This window comes from Peromyscus eremicus, chromosome 3 (genome assembly GCF_949786415.1).
Source record: "Peromyscus eremicus chromosome 3, PerEre_H2_v1, whole genome shotgun sequence".
Lineage (NCBI taxonomy): Eukaryota > Metazoa > Chordata > Mammalia > Rodentia > Cricetidae > Peromyscus > Peromyscus eremicus.
In genome coordinates, this window is record NC_081418.1 from 660,081 (window position 1) to 680,061 (window position 19,981).

General features: G+C 39.6%; 1 protein-coding gene across 1 annotated transcript in view; it reads right to left on the reverse strand.

Moving 5' to 3' along the window:
* Positions 1 to 11,907, reverse strand: part of Kmt2e (lysine methyltransferase 2E (inactive)) — a 76,589-nt gene extending 64,682 nt beyond the window's left edge. The window contains exon 1 of the mRNA XM_059257208.1: positions 11,568 to 11,907. The gene's annotated coding sequence lies outside the window, so the exon portion shown is untranslated. The remainder of the gene's footprint in view (positions 1 to 11,567) is intronic.
* Positions 11,908 to 19,981: the final 8,074 nt, after the last annotated feature.

Genomic DNA, 19,981 nt, shown 5'->3' on the forward strand with positions numbered 1-19,981 from the left:
CAAATAAACCAGGACTGGTGGTGCATGCCTGTGTCTCAATACTCAGAAGGGTCATGAGTTTAAGGTTGTCCTTGACTACACAATGAGTTCAAAGCTAACCTGGTAGACATAAGATCCTGTCTTGGGGCTGGAGAGAGACAAGGACAAAATCTGAAACTGCATGGTCAATGTCATAGCTTCCAAATGTAAAGAAAACATTAAACTGGACGTTTTCAGCAATATAATGAAATGAACTATTGAAACACACATGCATAAAGCTGGAAGAATTTCAAGGGAATTACTGAGTTTTTAAAAAGTCAGTCTTACTCCTGGGCATGGTAGCTCAGACCAGTAATTCCAGTACTCGGGAGACTCAAAGAGAAGAATTTTCTTGAATTCACAGTTAGCATGAAGTATAGAGACCCTGCCAAAAAGAGTAAAGAGCTGCATAACTGAAAAGTACGTATATATAGCCAGGCGGTCGTGGCACATGCCTTTAATCCCAGCACTTAGGAGGCAGATGCAGGCCTCTGTGAGTTCGGAGCCAGGATGGTCTACAGAGGGAGTTCCAGGAAAGCCAGAGCTACACAGAGAGTAAACCCTGTCTCAAAAAGCCAAAAAAAAAAAAAAAAAAAAAAAAATACATATTTATAAGGACCGAAGTTCAGTCTTCAGCATCTATATCTATATCTATATCTATATCTATAGCTCCAGAGGGATCTTACACCTCTGGTCAATTTGTACACACGTATACACACACACACACACACTCTGGTCAATTTGTACACATGTATATACACACACACACACACACACACACACACACACACACACACGCGTGCTCACAAAACTGAGGTACCGCCCTCAACACATAATAAAACTTAAAATTCAGTCCCAAAAGATTACATACTGTGAAATTTTATTTATATAACATTCTTAAAATAATAAATTATAGAAATGGAGAACAGATATATAGGGGGAGGAGAGAAGTGGGCACAGTTACATAAGAGGAACATTCCAAGCATCCTTGTGATAGAATTTTTCTAACAGTGATGGTGGAAAAAGGTACCCACATACGTAGTCAGAAATGCACACAACAAAGGAGTACAAGTAAAATGGGGACTTTTAGAAATAAAATGATGTTATATTAGTCAGTACTCTAGTTGTATTATAATTTTGCAATGGGAAAGCTGAGTTAGTTGGCTGTATTATGTCAACGTCAGTATTCTGGTTGTTGCACTATATTACAATTTTGCAAGATGTTAACACTGATGTTAAAGGAGATACGGAATCTCTTTATATCCTTTCTTATAACTACCTATAGAATCTAATTTACCTTGAAATTAAATTTTTAATTAAAAAGTAACACTGAGGGTTGGCAAGGGGTCTCAGTGGTTAAGAGGCCTTGCTGCACTTTCTGAGGTCCTAACTTCAACTCCCAGCATCCACAGTGGCCAACTCACAAGTGCCCATAATACTAGTACTAGGGAATTCACAGGGCATCAACACATGTAGCGTGCGCGCGCGCGCACACGCACACACACACACACACACACACACACACACACACACACACACACGAACAACACAAGAGAGAGACAGACAGATAAAGAGAAAAAGAGACAGATAAAAATAAAAAGAAACCTTTAAAAAATAACATTGTGGTCTTTGTTTTTTTTGGGGGGGTCAATATTGGTAGTAACATCCTTATTAATAAGATTTTATACAGAAATCTTAAGCATAAATAATGTTTTGATACAAAAGTGAAAAACAGTTTTAGTCTTCTATATTTTTTCCAGTGTTTGCCAGTACCAACCTGAAGGCCTCTGTTAAAATGGATTCATTCTATTAATCAAACAAAAACAAAAACCTAGAAGACTAAAGTTGCTTTTAAGATCATGTCAAGGGCTGGAGAGATGGCGCTGAGGTTAAGAGCACTGACTGCTCTTCCAGAGGTCCTGAGTTCAATTCCCAGCAACCACATGGTGGCTCACAACCATATGTAATGAGATCTGGTGCCTCTCTGACCTATAGTCATACATGCTATATACATAATAAATAAATAAAAATCTAAAAAAAAAATCATGTCAAGGGCAAAGAGCTGGAACTGTGGCTGTATGTAGCTTAATAGAGTGCGTGTCTGGCAGAAAGGAAGTCTTAGGTTTGATCCCCAGCATCACATAAAACAGGGGGGGTGGTGCATGCCTGTAATCCCAGTACTCAGGATTTGACTACAAAGAAAGACTGATGTCTGTTAATGGGGATAGTAAGCATTTGTGCCTCGTTTTCTTTCTGTATGGCTAAAAAGATCTGCACATCCTCCAAACTATCAGTTAAAATACAAGAGAAGAGGTTAGACAGATGACTTGGAGTAGCACTTGTTCATCTTGCAGAGGACCAAAGCTCAATTCCTAGAATCCACTCAGGCAGCTCACAACTCCTTGCAAAATCAGCCCATTGGATCTGACACTCGTCTCACCTCCACAGGCAAAACACACACACACATACACACACACACACACACACACACACACACACACACACTTTCTAATCTTGATAGTCTATCAGGTTATCCTGGCTCCATACTAATAATATTCTAATATACAAATCCTTTGGGTATACAAGGATTCGGTCTTTTCTTTTTTCAACCACTGCATACCCCAATCATTCTGCAAAGGCTCTAAAGTCATTCTCTTTTTATTTGTTTTTCTTTCTCACTCTATAAAAACACTACTAAACCTTCAGGAACCTTTAAGCTTTCTCCACTTTTAAACTTAATAATCTGTGCCACAAAACTATTTGGGGATACATAGCAGACTCTATAAGGGCAGTTTCTTGGTCATATACACAAAAAAAAACCTGATTATTATTTTAGAAGACTATTCCAGTTATAAAACCTGTTTCACAAAATCTTTTCAACCTTCTTAGCTTCTCAAATATATATATTACTTATATTTTTAATTTTAAATATATTTTAATTTTAAATAATAAATTTTAAATAATACATTACTTATATTTTTAATGACCAGTTTTCATTTTGTCACATTATTTTGAAACAGCTATGAGATATATAGTTTTCACAGTGAGTTCCCATACACCTCATACAAACCGAAAAACCAAAAACCAAAAAAACAAACAAACAAACAAACAAACAAAAAACTGAGATATTTATGCATTTGCCCTCAAAGCCTGGAATCTGGTGGCTAGGATACCCACTTAAGTTAACTAAACCACAACTTCCTTCTCTCACACTTATAAACATTAGGTGACTGTGCACTCATAGTGTTACTGATGTAGCTGTCCATTATTAATCTCAACCATGAATTCAACAACCATTCATCCTATTTGGTTTTCTATCCCCAATCTTATACAGAATATATTGTATTGAAATAACTGTCATCATTTCAAAAATCAAACTTTCAAAGTACAACTTCCTTTTACACATACTTTCTTCTATTCTTTCATCCATCCATCCATCCATCCATCCATTTATTTTTGAGGCAGGGTCTTTCTTTACAGTCCTGGCTGTCCTGGAACTCTTTATGTACACCAGGCTGGCCTTGAATTCAGAGATCTTCCTGCCTCTGCCTCCTTTTTTCCGTTTTGTTTTGTTTGAAACAGTTTCACTGTGTATTCCTAATCATTCTGCATACTAGACAAATACTCTACATCCTCAGAAAAAAAATCTTGCCTTTGTAAATACTCTTCAACATGTGCAAATGAAGTACATGTATATATTTGCATATTTATTTAGTTTGTCTGCACATGTGCTCACGAACACGTGTGTACCAGGATACTTTGCTTTTTTTAAATTTTATTTATTTACATTTTACATGAGTGCTCTGTGTATATATATGCCAGAAGAGGGCATCAGATCTCATTATAGATGGTTGTGAGCCACCATGTGGTTGCTGGGAATTGAACTCAGGACCTCTGGAAGAATCATCTCTCCAGCCCCTGCTTTTTTTCTTTCCTTTTTAAAAAAAAAAAAAACAAAAAACAAAAACTAAAAAGTGGCGCTGTCAATTTGCAAAGTCAATTATTTAGTTCTAGAGGTACTGTGAAATACCTCTGAACATTGCTCCCCACCCCCGAAAAAAAGCACTTTTGAGATGTGGAGTGGAGAACAGCAAATAAGCCAAATACAAAGACAAATAGGTGCGAAAACATACATATTTGACCCATTATTTTGTTCTCTAAAAAATATAGTAAGAAAATTAAGTATTTGGGGCTACATTATAGCCTCCCCTCCACACATCATAAATACCTTCTCTGACAACATCCCATTAACCAAGCACAACTAATAACAAGAAGCAAGACAAAGAATGGAGACTATGACACCTTGCTACTTTCTGTGAGACTCACTAGATTTAAATAAAGCCTGAGATTTCCCTAGATAACCTTATAACAAATCCTTTACTTAAGCTAGCTCTAGTTGATATCTGTTCCCCACAGCAAAATCAAACCTGAAATTACTATTTTAGGTTTATGAGACTTATGACTTATGAGAGGTAGGAATAAACTGTGAATAAACTGTGAGCTCCCTCAAGGTGAAGATGAGCTTATCTCTGTACCCTTAGTACCAGGAAAAGAGAGGCTATTCAAATTAATCTGTTGTCTAGCCTTCAAAATGATTGACGCAAGCTGTCAATCAACCAATCAAGCAGCTTTGTTCTAAAAGAAGTAGCAGAGGATAGTTCCAAATAAGACAATCTTATTTTCTGAATGAGCATTACCTATGTATTTGACCAATCTCAAACCCCTATCAATTCATGGCTAATAAAGCATAGTTCCAATCACTGAAGTTAGTAACATTAAGACCCTTCAAATCTTGTATCACTTCAGATACCTGTGTAAACTCACAAGCAAGTTACATTTATTAGTGTGTGAAATAAGAAAACAAAACTATTAGAAACGGGTATCTTCCTTATATCTACTCTCCTTTTCTGTGAACCCATGGGGGAGAAAAAAAATCAAAGCTGTATCAGAATATACTGCATACATACACACACAATCTATTTTCAAATAAAAAAAAAACAGAAAAAAAGAAAAAAAAAATCAAGCCTACATTTTCATTTTGTGACACTATCCCAAATGGTAGTGTGGTTATTACCACTAAATATAAATACCATTTGCTCATTTCAGTTAGAAAAAAATTAGTAAGTTCCAGGACAGCCAGGGCTATGTAGAGAGCCCATGTTTAAAAAAGAAAGGAAAAAAAAAAAATAAACCAAAACAACAACAACAACAAAAAAACCTTTCTAAAACTAGAATTAAAATATCCAAAAACAACACAAATTTTTAAAAATGCTTGCACATAAAATGTTTAACAAGCCAGGCAATGGTGGTACATGCCTTTTTAATCCCAGCACTCAGGAGGCATAGACAGGCAAATCTCTCTGAGTTTGAGGCCAGCCCAGTCTACAGAGATAGTTCCAGGACAGCCAAAGGACAGCCAAGGCTACACAGAGAAACCCTGACTCAAAAAACAGAACCAAACCAAAAGTTAATTATATAAACTTCAAAATTATCTTACAGGTTCAGGAGGCAAAGGCAGGCAGGTCTCTTATGAGTTTCAGGCCAGCCTGATCTACATACCAAGTTTCATGCCAGTCAGGGCTACACAGAGACCCCGTGAGGAGGGAGGGAGGGGGAGGGGGAGAGGGAGAGAGAGGGAGGGAGAGAGAGAGGAGAGAGAGAGAGGAGAGAGAGAGAGAGAGAGAGAGAGAGAGAGAGAGAGAGAGAGAGAGAGAGAGAGAGAGAGAGATTATCTTACAGGGCCATCAAGATAGATAGCTCTGCAGGTAAACACGGCATAAGCTCGAGGCCTGTGAGAACCAACTACTGAAAGTTGTCCTCTGACCCACAAGTATGCTAAGGCACACACATGCCCTCACCCATATAAACCCCACCCCACACTTTACAAAATTACCTTACATACAAATTTAAAAAAAAATAAAAATTATCTTCAAATGCCATAAAAGGAAGCAAACTAAATCCTACTGTCATACCTTAGCTTTCTGTCCCCAGCTCGGCTCAGACCTTAAGTACCACAACCAAGCTGGCATTGATACAGGTGTGATTACTCAATAGTCTTTCTCAATAATAAACTTCAGGACTGAAAAAGTGCCCCTTCTTTTGGATTAACTCTACATTAAGTAACCTAAGAGTTACTAGGAATTGCTTTTTTTCCCCAGTTGTAAAAATACAAGAGAAATGAGTGAGATTTTGTTTCTATAGTGGGGGCAGGGAGCAGGACTAGGGATTGAGAGCTTCGTGCATGGGCGACAATGAGGCGCAGCCCTAGCCTTCTTTTATTTTTATTAACTCTTTAAATTTAAATCCAACATACTATGTTTCATTACATTTTCAAACATGTGTTCATTATACTCTGTTCTAACTCATCCCATTCTTCCCCTGCTCTTCTCCTGACCCTCTCTGGCTGCTTGTTTTCATATCACATGGATTCTATTACCCTCTCCCATTCCCTTGTTTCTCATTTTCTTACACTCAGATTTCACATTTCACTTTTAAGAACAACAACAACAACAACAACAACAAAACAAAAACACCCAACATTTTAAAATTTTGAGTAAGTAGCTGATTATTTACAAATTGAATTGATGTTTTACAAGTCATTATCTGAAAATTAGAAGACTCTTGGGCCTGGGGATATAATCTAGTGAACAGAGTGTTTGCTTAGCATATGTAAAGCCCTGGGTTCAACCACTAACACATCAACCGGGTCTGGTGATGCACAGCTGTAATCCTAGTATTTAATAGTAGAGACAGAATGATCACAAGTTTAAGGTTGTCCTAGGCTAACATAGGTAAATTCAGGCCAGTCTGGAATACATGGGACCCTGGCTCAAAAACTAACTAAAACCTTAAATACTTTGGGTAAATAATGAGATGAGATTTCCAATAACACTGTAAAATTCACCCAACATGAAAATGGCTTTCTTAAACTGTCTACAATAAACTGACCAAGAGGGAAAAACAACTGATTTTGTATCACATGAATTTTAACAAGGATTTTTCTGATTCTGATTTAAGAAGCACTGTAGTCACTAAACAATAAGAAACTTTTCATATGCTTAAAGATACAAATCTTTCATCTGTGTTACTCAATCTGGGTCGCCAACATTTGATTTTTTTTTAATTTATTTATTCATGTAGTTTATGTATATGGGTATTTTGTCTGCAAGTACATCTGCACACCAGAAGATGGCAGCAGACAACTGTGAGCTGCCATGTGGGTGCTGGGAATTAAACTCAGGACCTTTGAAAGAGCAGTGAGTCCTCTTAACCACTGAGCCACCTCTCCAACTGCATTTAATTTTTAATTTAGCACTTAGCCTACAAGTTCACAATAATAAACAATTTCTTTGATTCATAATATGTTCTCTATAACATACTTATAGCTTAATAGTAATAGGTCAATCTTTGGTTAATACTGTCTACTTCTAATAGTGCAAAACAATTTCAACCACAAATACTGCTCTTTCATATTAAATAAATATTTAATTAATACAAAAACAATCAGTTCAGCATTAAGGAAATAAGGCTCCTTCCGATATTTCTTCATGACAAAACAGATAATAAATTTGAGTCACTTGGATTCTTGAATTCAGCCCAAAGCTAATAATATCACAGAGCAATGTTTGAAGCAGATAGATCCTCCCTATTACTGGGGCAGTAACTAAAAAATGTATTTTGCCATAAAGTAAAAATAATTTTCATGGAACACATGTATTTAACATTTGCTTGGAGACATAATAAGAAACAGTCTCTGATTAACCCATTTTGAAGTACATGTTTAAATTAAAGCTTTAAATTCAACAAATAAATGAGCACCTATCATCTCTTAAGAATAAGTCTTTTAGAAACAAAAAGTATTATACTTTATTAAAATGTTTTTAAAATAATATACTTTCTTTTCAGACAACTGCATACTACTAATGCTAATATCCCCCAATTAGTTCTGATAACTCTTCAAATTCCATTGCTATTTAAATATAGATATTTAAGAAGGTAAAATTTTACATAGCAAATACTTTACATAAATGCAAATATGCATAATTACTTTATAACTAAGTAAAAATGAACTTTTTTTTTTTACATTTAAACATTACCACAGTAGTTCACATCTATGTTTCAATAGCAACTTCCAAAAAAGCAGAGCTGTTAGGATTTTCTAATGCACCTTTGAAAATAAAACTATAGGTTTAAGAGATTAATACACAAAAATGAGTAATTATTCTTATAAATTAAGATACTAATTAAGAAGTAATAGTTGCCCTCATCAATAAGGTATACAGTGAAGCTTCTCTGGCTGGAAGAAGTGAGGACGAGCCAGAATTCTACAGAGGAGCGTTACTGCTACCATAACCACTATTAACAGCTATTACTGTCACTATGACTCTAGAGTTGAAGGAAATGGAAATGTGCAAAAGTTCTCAATTTAAATAGGAATCAAAAAAGATACTTTATAAAGACAAAAACCAAGCATGATCAAAATGCAGTCTCTGAAAATAACTTTTTTAAAAAGTAATTTTACTCTATTATAGGTTTTCTACAATTCCACTTGAACAGATAAAATATGTAATCACTCAAACTCAGCTATCCTAGGAACAAAGACTGTTAAGTTTCCTCCCAAGAGATAAAATGTTTCAAAATTCTCAGGGAACAGAAATGAAACACAACTTGCTAATAAATTCGCCTCCTCCATCCTAACTTACACAACAGCTGTGTTGTTTATATACTGAAAATAAGGTACTGTTGTTTGTTAACACTTAAAAATTACTCCTTATTTTACAGGAGTCAAAAGAGAAACAAAACCCAAAATGAAGCTTTTCTTATTTCTAACAATGTTTTTATGTGAATCCAAGTTAGCCAATTACTTTACATCTAGACCTGACCAACATCAAGAAAACTACAGTAGTGTTCCCTCTTATTGCTACATAAATTTATAAAACATTGATTTCATGTACTGGACAGGAAGATCAAATACCATCAAGTTAAAAGTACCAAACTTGTTCTAAATTACAAATCTTATCCATGGAGGTCATAAACTGTATCTAGGGTCTAGACTCACACACTCAAGAGTATTATGTAAATAAGTGACCCGGAATTCCTATACAAACTCACCCACTATCCACCAACATTTCATTATATAATATTTCAAAGCCTCTAAGTATGGTTCTGTACTCGATCAGTCTTCAAGGATAAAACACACTGGGATATAAAACTGCCTAATCCCATTATTTCCACAGTTATTTTGCAGAATGTACCTTATCATCAACTAGTTCATATATTCACAATATGAAGTACAACCTGTACTAAGGTTTACACAATAGAGAAAGACTCACGAAAAGATGTGTGCTCTCCAACCTTTTTAAGTACTACTGGATTGAAAGGCACTCTCATCTTCCAGTTGCTGCACAATCAGAAAGCTCATTAAACCCCACTAATGGCCCAATCATATCTTACTACTTAGTTCAACCCAGAAAGAAGACAGCCCTCCCAGTATGCAAATAAATTGTAATCAACCACACTTTTCAAAGTACAATTAAATGACACCTGACAATTAATTTTCTGTCTCAGTCTTGAAGATCTTGACAATGGCATAAAATGGATTCAAGATCCTATTATGGCAATGGTTTTATTTAAGGTCTATTAAAACAGAGTAATTCCACAATCCCATAATAGGCAAATGGGCATGGGGAAGGGAATCAAGACCAAAGCCTTTTTTTTTTTTTAACTTACATAATGATGATAGTATGCAATAAGATGAATTTAAGAGGCAGCAAAGCATGGAGTGTCACCTTATCAAATACACAACCAACTGGAAATTATTAAAGCTTTAAATACAGGAGAAAAACAGAGGCAAGACACAATATTGGGAAGAAAAGCATCCTTATATCCAGTGAAGTAACAGGTTTGGGTCTGTTTGTACAGCTCCCTAAAAAATTTACTCTGAAACAAAATACAAAAACCTAAATACACAAAATCAGTTAAGAGTTATATGTTTAACTGAAGACAAAAATTCTCAATCATGTAAAATGGTTTACATTTAACAAAACACTATACTTTGACATACTAGATAAAAATGGGTGATTTAAGGCCAACATAAACTATTACCTGTACTTAAATAAATTTTTAATGTTTAAAAGTCCCTTGACCATGGAATTTTCAAGGCCGAATGTTTTTATTTTTTTCAAAAGTTGTGTTGTTTTATTTGCCTCTCAGGAAAAACCAATAAAATTAATCAGCTAAAACACAGCATTGTAATTTGCAATAAAATTGACGAATTTTTGAAAATGGTTTGGAGTTGGGGGGGGCGACGACAAGCCCAATCTTTTTCATGTAAACATAATAAGCCTGTAATATGCTGCAGACAAACGCACTGCATGGGGTGTGGAGGACCCGAGCTGATTAGATTACCACAACATCAGCCTGGGGCCGCCATTTTTAGAATCTGTAAAGGACAAAAGAGGGAAATTACAGTTTTTACTCTCCATCTCAGAAATTAAAGGGAAAGGGGGACCGTTTCCCAATTAGGTATTGCTAACTCCAACCTAGAGCTGAATGCACCTAACTTAATTCTCTCCAAGGTCTCCAGAACTCCAAACACGTTATATTATTCCCATCTCTAAAAAGTGAATAAAATAACCAACATAGAAATTTACTCGAGGACTAACTCCAGTGATTTCTCTTTGCCTTTAAATTTGATCATTCTTGAGAGACAGTCTAGATAAGGGCGGATCTAGGCGGAACTAAGGCCAGTGAAGCAAGCACCCGGGATTGTTTTTTCTCTCTCTCCACCCCGGTTTAGCACAGGGAACCGTTTGTTTCTCATCTCTATCTGCTGCCACTGCGTTGGTGCCAATCCTTCGGTCAAAATAAGCTTTTCTGAAATGAGCCATATTGTGGATTCTTAGGCTTTGGCACAGTAGAGGACGGCAGTAATGCAAGAAGAGCGGGGGTGGAGACTGGGAAGGCTGGGGTGACCACCTTAGGGGCGGGTTTACCCTCTCCCGGAGAGGATGAGGAGCTGTCTCTCTCCTACAAAGAGAGATGCCCAGAGCGTTCTTTTAACCCCTTTCATATTCAGGATTACATTATGCCAGAGAGTGACAAGGAATAAAGGCAGGAAGAAGAAAACGAGGCCCAAACGTCTTCTCTCAGCACCCAAACAAGATGCAGCTAGAGGAGACAGAGAGCTGGCAGCTCCTGGGACCTCTCCGACACAAGCCCTATAGCAGTCACAAGCCGCCTTCTTCACCCCGGTGGCCTGAACCCACTGCCAGGGAGGAGGGCGCCCCCTCCCTAACTCCCACTCTCAAGGGGGTTTAACTGCCAGTTTCCCCTTCCACTACCCTAAAACCCGCCATAATGCCTCTGGCAGGGACAGACAGGAGAAAGGACAAATTCGATTTCCACAAGCGACGTCCGACCCCAGCAAAGGCGCCTGAGCCTGGGTGGACGCCCGGCTCCCGAAGGACAGCGACCCATTCCCTGGAGCCCTCCCTAAAGTGCCCCCCACTGTGGACCCCACGACTCCCATGGACACGACAAGCACTGACCTGTGATGTTCACACACCAGACACCCGAACCCTGTTATCGGCTCGACCCCCAACGAGTCTCTCCACACCTCGGCGCTCGGACGACCCCCGACGACAGCCACTGCGGATTAGAACCGGCTCCACACCCCCTCCCCAGGCAGCAGCGCGTAGTGTCTTCAGTGGGAACCGAGGAGTCGGGCGCTGCGGACCGCGGCAGCAATGCTGAGGAGACGACGAGGCTGCTCCGAGTGTCTATGCCCCCTCTGCTGCCGCTCCCCAACTCAGGCTCGATCTCCGGCTTGGCCCCCTGCGCCCGCTCAGTGTCACTGCTTCTCGCTCTGGGAAAATGGCGGCGACGGCGGCGGCGGCGGCCGCAGCGGCGGCGGCGGCGGCGGCGGCGGCAAGCGCACGGGGCCCGCCCGCCCCGCTCCGCAGGGGCAGGGGGGAGGGGACGAAGCCACTCGCCACCATCTTGTTTATGGGCTGCCTCCAGGCGCGGCCTCTCCGCCGAGCCGTGGAGACGTCACGCAGGAGGCCGCGAGCTGGCCAGACGCTCCATCTTTTTCACAACAGGTGCATTCAGCCATTCGCCGACGGTTGTGGAGGTCTCGCTAGCCGGTGGGCTTGGCTCTTTACCCGTTGTCCCTGAGTAGCCCTCAAGTCTGGATGTCGGTGAGCCTGAGGATGCCACTAGTAGGTAGAAGGATGACAGCAGGGACGGGGACGACCCCCCGCCCATCGCTTCCTAACGTGATGCACTTGCTCCCACCCCCGAGCCGCCTTGTCCTGGTCGCCCCCTCCCCCGCCCTGGTCTGGCCTGCCAGCGCAGGGTGAACCGGGTCGGGTTGTCACTCGACGCCCACTAGTGGCTGAGGAGGCTCCAGTGCGCAGGCTCCGGGCAGCGGATAAAAGCGGAGCTGGCGAGTACGGCGCCGTCACGATGGAGGAGCAAGAAACGGAAGAGGTCAGGGGGAGAAGCCGCAGAAAAAAGTGCAGCCATCGTCAGCGCCGCCTCCCTGCCACCGTGTAAGGGGTAAAAGCTGCCGTTGCTGCTGCCGGTGCAGTTGCCGCCGCCGCCGCCTCCTAAGCATCTTAGCAGCGGGGAAGGATTCCCCAGCCGCGCAACAGTGTGCTGGGAGGGGAGCGGGAGTTTGTTTGTGTGGCGGTGATTAAACGGGGGAGGGGAGCAGAGCTGGTTTCTCGAAGCGAGAAGGGGAGACCAAGGAATAAAACAGGTTTCCCCACTAAAATCACACAGCGATTACGGATCTTGCTTTCGGGGCCTTTCCCCGAAATGGCGGTTTCCGTCTTCTTGGCCCACAGCACGACCTTGGGTGCTCTGTAAGAGGAGTGGGGAGAGGCAGAGCGGTGTCGGCAGCCAATCGGCGCCTGGTGACTTCTGTCGGGTGCGTCAGGATTGGCTGGCGATGACCTCATGCTGCAGCAGCGGGTGGGGCCAGAGTCGTCGGGGGAGTCTGTAGCAAAGGCAGAGAGGGAGAAGTGATGACGGTGATCGTTGTCGCCGCGGCCTCTTTGGAACCCAAGCAGTGGCGAAGGAAGTCTCAAGGCTCTTCCCTGACCATTTGCTCCTCTCCCTGCGCGAGGTGAGGGCCCTGGCTCGGCCTCTGCGAGACTTTGGGGCGCTAGCGCTGCCGTGGAGGCGCGATTTCTCCTATGACTTTTGTAACTGCGTCAGGGCAAGATGGCGCTTGGTCTCCTTGGGGCGCGGGGGGAGAGGCACGTCCACCGCCGCCGCAGCGCATGTGACCGGCTGCATTCCTGTGGGGTTTGGCTGCGACCCAGGCTGGGGCGGGGGAGGGGACGGTGGTGCGGTCGGCGTTGGCTGCCTCAAGAGGAAGAAATGACTGTTTGAAAGCGCTTCCCCTCCCCCACACAGCAGAACAGCTGCGTCTCCGGGGGAAAGCCCCCGGAGGGACGCTCCTTTCGGGGTGTGACAGCTGTTAGTGGAGGAGAAGGTTTGACGCCCTATTTTCTCATCTGCCTTTCTCCTTGCTAAGTGTACGTATGTAAGGTGACAGTTCCCTCCTGTGAACCAACTAGGAAGCCCTGAGGGTCACTGGGCTGGGTAACAAGGACAGGCTAGACCTGTTGATTCTTTGAGGCAAAACACAAAGTTTCTCAGCTCTGAATAGAATAATACAGTATACTCCAAGTTTGGAAGCAAGTGAGTAACACTCAGGAACACTTCAGTTTCCTAGACTAGACAAGCAATGAAAGACTGTATCATAGTCTGAATTTAAGGGCCCTTTCAAACTTTCTTTTCCTTATATACTTTGTATTCATTTCCCTCCCTGACTGAACATCCGGTTTGAATGTTTAACCTCTTACTGGTGAGGGTTGCCTTTTCAAATATAGGTATCCTTAGTAATAGAGAATACCAGCTGCTGGTATTTTGTTCTGTATGAAACTAAAAGGTCGTTTTCAATACTTGACATTGCATTTATATCGTCCTTATTTTTAAAAATAAAAAATGGAATTACAGATGCTTCTGGTAAATATTATTCGCTAAAGTTCTCGAACCTGCATCTTTAAAGCACATCTGTAATAGCATAAGGTGTATTTTTAGTGGGATATAAGGGATGAGGGTGAGATTGGGTTTTGCTTTTTAATAGTTCAGGCTGGATTGGAACTCACGCCTGCCCACTCCCATTGCTACGATTGCAGATTCTATCTACCTGGGTTAGACAATATGTCTATGGGAAGTAACAACAATATGTTACTTCCTTTATTTTTTAGTTGTAGGGTCTTTTTATAGTTAGGAAACAAGATTTGTTTTGTAGCATTGTTTTTGTGGATATTTTTGTTGTTAAGTAACTGAATGTGAGTGAACTAAAAGAAACAGTATTTTAAATGTAAATAGTTATCCATTACAAAGAGTTTAACAAATTCAAAGCTCCCCCCCCCCTTTATCTATTTAAACCGGTATTTTGTATAATTATGGAATACCCATTTTGTTTTCTGTGTGTAAAACACCATTGCTCCTTTACAATCATTTTTCTTAGAAAGAAGTTAAATAGGAAGACATAATTTTCAAAGGATTCTCAAATTTTGTTTTAATAAGGAAGAGAAGCCATTTTCTAGGCTAATGGAAACAAATCCTTTGTACTCTTTGCTCCCATTCTTTCCGATTGTTGACTCCCATGAAGTTCATGAACTCTTAATTTTCCTTTAAATTTTTTTAAATGGCATTTTCAAACTCTGGAGAGCTGGGCATGTTTGCACAAGCTTAATCCCAGCTTCTGGAAAGCAGGAACAGGAGAATAATGAGATTCGAGGCCATTTTTTTTTCTACACAGTGAGTTAGAGGGCCAGCCTATGCATACGACCCTGTCAACACCTCGGGATTACTTTTCATTCATCATATAAATTTTCTCATTTTGTGACTATTCTCTATTATTCACTTCTATTGTAGTTCTAGCTTCGGAGCTGGCACATGCCTTTAATCCCAGCACTCAGGAGGCAGAGGCAGGTGGATCTCTGTGAGTTCGAGGCCAGCCTGGGCTACAGAGTGAGTTCCAGGACAGGCTCCAAAGCTACACAGAGAAACCCTGTCTCGAATAACCAAAGGGAAAAAAAAAGAATTTTCCAGTAATCTCAAAAAATTGCCATATTATACCACCTTTATTTTTATTTAAATGTTCGTCTCTTGCTTACTTGTAATCTTAACTGGGACCGTACATAACAGATTTGCTGATGTGCTAAAATACCATCTCAAAATATTACACCTGTGCATTTGTCCCACTGTCTGGAATAAACCGTCCCACTTCCAGATAACACAGCATTACCATGCCTCTTAAAACTTCTCTACTCCTAATTGCTTAGGACCATTGTTCATATTGGTGACCAGTCCCACTGATGAGTGGGTGTACATGCTCCTTTAGAGATGATAAGATTAAACACTAGTGGACTACAGACTGTAAAAATACTGGCTCTCAAACTTTTCAAAAAGCTGTTTTGATGAGAGGAAAAGATAATTTGAGGCAAGCAGGGCTGGGAGCCACTGATGGGCAAGAGATAATTCTGCAAAATGCTGAGAAGAAAAACTATTTTTTAGTGTTCTTATTAAATGTAGAAGACAGTTTCATCTACAGACTTACAGTAGTATATAAAAACAAATGGTACATGGATGGGTTTATGATTTCTTGATATATTTGGAAGTTTATCAAGGTATAGAGCATTGTTTACTCAAATATTAGACTCAATTTGCAGTGGCCTTGTTTAATTCTGTTTCTTAAATTATGTCATTGTGACAGCTTCTAGTGGCTATGGGTTTTAGTGAACAGAAGATTGCTGGTCCAGTAAGAGGGTTTATTAACATGATAGATAATATGAAACTGAAAACTCATTCAATCAAGTCTGAATATTGGTGGTTCATTGTCTGCTCTTAGAGCTTTGTGGGTATATTATATGTATTCATTTGACACATTTACCAAAATAAATGAGACATTCAGAGTGAGAAAACATTCCACTTTAACTTAGAACTGGTCTTTTGAAATTCCCCTGTATGTTTCACCCATGCCCCTGACATTTAGTGTCCTCTTGAAAATACAAACGATGTAAAGATTCATATCTGAAGATGATTGGAACTGAAATCATTTGATAGACAAATATGATGTTATGGTTCTTTGGGCTTGGTGGCAGATGCCTGTAATCACAGTGCTTAGGAGGTGGAATAAGAGGTGTCACAAGTTCAGGGCCATCTTGAGCTACATGAGATCCTGTTTCAGATAGATTATAGCTAAATATGTACATGGTCTTTTGAGTTTGTCTTTTAAGAAGATGAATTTGATGTTACCTGCCTTGTTCCTGGCTAATACATTTTAATAGTAACTATTCAACTCCATATTTGCAGATAGGGCTCTTAAGATTCTAAATATTTAATAAGAGTTGGAGATAACTTGAACCCAGTTCTATTTTTTTTTTTTTTTTGTTTTTTAATGAAAATTAACCCAGCAGAGAGGTAGAGGCAGGAGGATCAAGGGGTTCAAGGCCACCCTGGGCTAGTTACAACAGAAAAAACAAACAACAACAACAAAAGCCCAGTAAATTTATTCTTAAATAACCAAAAACATTTTGAAAGTTTTCTACATGCTGCTAGCCAAAAAGTCGATTCCATAATCCCTGGGCTGTTTTAACGTTTAGATCATTCAACTGGGCAGTGGTGGTGCAAACCTTTAATCCCAGCACTAAGAGAAGAAGCAGGTGGGTCTCAGTGAGTTTGAGGCCAGCCTGGTCTGTAGAGCTAGTTCCAGGACAGCTAGGGCTGTTACACAGTGAAACCTTGTCTTGAAAAACCAAAAAAATAAAATAAAAACTTTAGATAATTCTGTTTCTCAGAATGGAATTTCATCTGAGAATGAAGGAACCAGTGTTGTACCATTTCACTTAAATGAAACAAAATAGGAAGGTAACAAGCATAGAGACCCCCATAGTTCTCTGAAATTATTTTTAGGTGAGCTAATGTCATATTTATTATTCTGACTCTAAAGCTTTATACTTCTATAAATATGTGTTAACCATATATGTAGTTAAAAAGAGGAGGGGTGATTCCTTTAATATCCAGTATAAATTCCAAACTTTGAATTCTGAAACAGCTAGTGAGGAAGGACATTTGAGGTTTGCTTGGAGAAGTGAACAGTGCTTCAGATAAAATTTCTAAATGTACCAAGTTTGTGAGTATTTGTCCTATTTGAGTTTATGGTTGGATTGTTTGAGTTTTGTTTTTTTTCTCCTTTAGTGTAAACACTGCTACAAAACAGAATTTTCTTTGTATATATTTATGTGTTTATGCACACAGAGGAGTCATGTGTGCAGATGTACACTGAGGCCAGAGGTCAACAGCAACAATACCATTCCTCAGCTGCATCCACTTTTTAAATGTTTGAGACAGTTTCTTACTCCCTTAGAACAATTGGGCCTGGCTGGCTGGCCTCCAAGCCCCAGTAATCTTCCTGTCTCTCTCCAACACCCCCATATACCCTGGTTCTGAGGATCCAATTCAAGTACTTAAAAACATGGCAATACTTTACCAACTAAGCTATCTCTATCCCCAATAACTTTTTATGTATAGCAGTTTTTATATAATAAACCAAGTTGAGTGTAACCTATAGTTAGATGCTGTTTTATACAACTTAGCCCAAATTGTTCAGTGATTATAGGAATTTACTCTTAGAGATTGTGATTTTAATAATCCTTGTTCTCAAGAGATTTTATTTAAAATTGTCTTTCCCAAGTACATCAGTGTTAGTGTCAAAGCTATATTCTGGCTTTCCCCTCTATTTCTGTATTCCTGAGGAAAATGGGCACTGTGGCCCTGATTTCAGTCAACAGATAACCACATTCCTAGCTTTACATCTTAGGTTGATTTAAGCTAAGTAATTAGAACTTCCAACCTAAATGTTTGTCATTTCCTTCTAGTCTTTATTTTGCCTGTTAAAACTTAGCTCAGTTTTTGTGCCATTTGCATTTCCTAATGAATTGTTTGCTGTGTTGCTAACAACAGCAAAGCTAAAGGAATGATCACTGGTTAATGAGAGTCTGTTAATTTGAAGTAAGAACTTGTAATGAGACTTTGGGGTTGTTTGGTTTTTAGCTAGGTGGGCCACCCCAGGTTATTGATGGTGGTTTAGTGAGAAGTTTTTGTTTTGTTTTAAAGGCCAGAATTTAGCAACTAAAGTTCTAGACAAAGTGAATGAACCTATTTACATTTTAAAAGTTTTCTTTATAGACCATTTATTCCCTTCTATAAATGCCAAATGTCACATTCCTGCTATATTTTTGACAAGCTTTACTGTTCAATCAAGAAGGAACCCGTTCTTCAAGGTTAGCCTTATCTTTATTAAATTTTTCAGGCTGGGCAGTGGTGGCGCACACTTTTAATCTCAGCACTCGGGAGGCAGAGCCAGGGGGATCTCTGTGATTTGAGGACAGGCACCAAAACTACACAGAGAAACCCTGTCTTTAAAAAAAATAAATAAATAAAAATAAAAATAAAAATAAAATTCATGAAAAGTCTGCTTAGATGACAGCTCACTCCAAAGAAAACTTGAAACATCAAATTAGTTTGTTGTATTTTTTGTTTGTTTTGTTTTTCTTTTATCTAGTAGGTGCTCTGTTAACTGTTACTTTAATTTTGTGTACCTACTTTGGCCATTTAAAGAGCAAATGAAGTAAAAAGAATTCAAGAGAATACCTCAAATCCTTTTTGTTTTGCACTGCTGAGGCTCAAATCCAAGGTCATCTATTTCCACCTCACTTGTGTTGTGTTATATTTTGATTGCATTCTGACAATAAAGTTTGGTTTGAATCAGAGAGTGGAGCCACTAGCTGACCAAAATTAACATTTTGGAGGACCAAGGAAGTAGTAAAGCAGGGCTTAAATAGAATCTTGGCCCTTTTTGTAAGAAGGAACTGAAGAGGTAGCTTCTTTGATCATTCAGGTTTACTCCAGTATCTGACTCCGATTTTTTATTGATAAAGAATAATTAGTTAAATGCTTCACACTTTGGAGATTTTAATAGTGAAAAGCTGACTTCTTTTGCATAGTTTCAAGTAGGGAAATGGCTGACTAGAATCTCAGTGGACTAATGAATGGAAAGCTAGGCTTGGACTTCAAAAAACAACAAAAATGCTGTTCTAATCCACATAGAAAACAGAGCAGTCTGTAAAATCTGTAGTGTGCTGGGTTATAGATTTCATTAATTTCTAATCTTGCCCTCCTCACCCCCCCAATCCCCAGGACTGGAAGGAATTAAGGAAGAGGATCAAGTTACAGGCCAGTCTGAGCTACATACACATGAGTTCTGACATTTTAAATTCCATCCTTAGAATCTATGCAACAGACAAGTCTATATTTAGCAAAAGCCAAAACTTAACCATAAATTTTGCTCCTGCATCAGAAAATTCTGATTTTCCTTACTGATTTTATTCGTTCTATTCTCTTACTAAAGGGTTTCATGGAGTGGGCAAGATAGGTCACTGGGTAAAGGTTTTTGTCTTATGATCTGAGTGCTGGGATCAAAAGGTATGTACCGTACCTGGCAAGAAAGATAACAGCAGCCTTAAAAACTGATGTTTTAGAGCTCAGTAATTAACGATCATACCAACTGACTTACTAAATTAGAGGCTCTGTAACTTTCAGATAAATATGCAAGCTTATAGGCCTTCTTTAGAGCACATAAGTGAAGAGTGAAGGTCTCATTATGAAGGCAGGATAAGTGCTGGGATCATAGCCCTCCATTGTCATGTTCAGCCCTCTTTCCTCCATCCTTCATCTGTATCTCCATCTCTTTTCCTTGTTTGTTTTTAGATAGTTTTGACATTGCAAGGTCTTGACATTGCAAGGGCATACTTTGATTGTAAACTTTGCAGCTTTTCTGGAAGAACTGATCTTGTTTATTTTGATAGTTGATACT